At 36.9% G+C, this 2396-nt stretch overlaps 1 pseudogene; it reads left to right on the top strand.

The window, feature by feature from the left end:
- The first annotated feature begins 200 nt into the window (after positions 1-200).
- On the top strand, positions 201-300 carry LOC131839981 (U6 spliceosomal RNA; annotated as a pseudogene).
- Positions 301-2396: the final 2096 nt, after the last annotated feature.

Below are 2396 nucleotides of genomic sequence, written 5' to 3'. Positions count from 1 at the left end.
AAAGAGATACACTACCCATATCTGTAGCAACCAAAGCAACAACTTTCAGTTTACATTGGCCTTTGGAATTCTCACATAAATAATCCTAAAAATTATAATAGCTTAAATGATTCAGATGCTAGCCCAATTATTATATTGACTAAGCCATTTGATTTTGATTGATTCTAAACCACATCTTTTTAGAGAACATGGATTTTGTTTTGAAACTTTGGTATAAGTAAAATTGGAACGATACAGAGAAGATTAGCATGGCCCCTGCGCAAGGATGACACGCAAATTCGTGAAGCGTTCCATATTAAAAAAAAAAAAAAAAAGAAAGAAAAAAAGAAACTTTGGTATAAGAGAACCCTTAAAATTATTTGCTGCCTACAGTCAAAAAGACCTTCAGAGTCTGCTAAACTTACTGTAATATGCTATAGTGGTGATCAGTTAGATAATTTTTTATGTATTTATTTATCTCATCCATCAAATACATATATTATCAGAATTTATTTTTTAGCATTAGAAGCAGTAATGTTGCTCGAAAGCTTTAAAAAGTAGCAGTAGAGTACTGAAGAACAACATAAATGGAGGTACATCTTTCTGAATACCAGGAAAACAATAAATATTAATTGCCTTTTTTAAAAAGTGTGTTTTTCTCCTGTTAATCTGTCTTTGTTAATCCTCAGGCCCAGATGAAATTTTTGCCTCCCCTGCGTGGATCCAATAAGATAACAATGTATCTGAAACATACATGTGCAGAAGAAATGTTTACTATTATCTCCCAAATATGAGCACATTTATGGATATACATACAAAACAAATGATCTGAAAGGTAGCACACAAAACTAGAAATAGTGGTTATTCTAGGGAAGTGAGATTTTGGGGGAGGAGTCCAGAATGGTGGGTGACTTTCACCATTTACTCTGTGTGTTTCTGAATTTTAGGGTTTTTTGTGAGAATGTATTTATCAACTAATTATTTGTGGAGCTTTAAAAGTGATGTGCACGTATGAATGGTCTTTGAAGCACTGCTAGAAAACATCACATCGTATACTAAAAATACCCATCACTTCATTACATAATACAGGCTTTGTATTTTCTAAAATCACCTGAAAATATCTAGAAAAAATAAAAATGTGATTTAAAATCATATTGATTTTACCATCAGGGATTTTTGCTTTAGGACACCTAAAGCAGTGTCATAGAGACCCACGTTAATGTGCTCAAATCACATCACTTCAGAAATCTCATGTAGTGTAATTATAATGGAAGTCAAGTGCATGACGGTGTTATCTGTTTTCATTACCATGCTACAGAATAGCATGGTTACAGCCTTTATTCTGCCACAGTCATACCATGTATATTTGAGTTTCCACATCATAAACTTATATTCATGTTACACAAACTGTTCTAGATATGTCATTATTTCACTGGGGCCACTGCTGTGAATTGTTATGTAGGACATTATCTTTTTATTTTATTTTTTTAAGATTTTATTTATTTATTTGAGAGAGAGTGAGCACAAGCAGGGGGTGCAGCAGGCAGAAGAAGAAGCAGATTCCCTGCTGAGCAGAGAGCCAGATGCAATGCTGGACCCAATCCCAGGATGCTGGGATCACAACCTGAACCCAAGGGAGATGCTTAACCAACTGGCCACCCAGATGCCCCTCTAAGACATTATCTATAAATAATAAAAGAAAGTTTCAACAAAAGTAAAACTTTTTAATTTAGAGCCAATGTTCTGCCCGTTACACAAAAAATTTTTGTGACTCTTGTGATTTTGTGACTCTTGTATATTTGTGAATATTAGTAAGAACAATAATTTAACTCCTTCATCTCAAGGGACCAAATGTAACTTAAGAAGTAAACTGGAAGAGATGCTTCTGGAGTCTCCCATTCAACAGATGGCATCTGAATGTTCCAACAGAGGTCTCTGTTGACATCTCTTCTCCATTTTCTAGTGCGTCAAGAAACTGCTGGGAGATTTTGGGTTCCACAGCTGGCAAAATTGAGTTTAAGATAACCGTCAAGACTTCTTCAGTATGGTAAGCCATTTACAGTATTCCAAAGGAAATAACGCCATTTCCAGAGGAATTTGAAGGGCAAGAAGGTGGGGGTGGGGCTAGAGGAATGGTTAAGAAGAAGAGGTAGAGGAGAGGGGGAGTGCTAAGCCAAAAGAAGTAAGCAACCCAAGGGGAAGCCTTTCCAGAACCAGACTAGGCAGAAGCTCCTGCCATTACAAGATATAACCACCAGGTGGAGCCTAGTGACGCATCAAATCCTGCCCTCAGGGAACTACGGGCTTGGGCTAAAGCCCACCGGCCCACCAGGTTCATACCTGTAATCACATAAGGTAGGCTCTATTACCTGCTGCAGCAAATATAACTATAAACCTTGGGAACCGAGCAGTATCTA

The sequence above is a fragment of the Mustela lutreola genome, chromosome 8, assembly GCF_030435805.1.
Source record: "Mustela lutreola isolate mMusLut2 chromosome 8, mMusLut2.pri, whole genome shotgun sequence".
Taxonomy (NCBI): domain Eukaryota; kingdom Metazoa; phylum Chordata; class Mammalia; order Carnivora; family Mustelidae; genus Mustela; species Mustela lutreola.
Note: the sequence above shows the minus strand (reverse complement) of the source record. Positions and strands in the feature narration are given on the sequence as shown.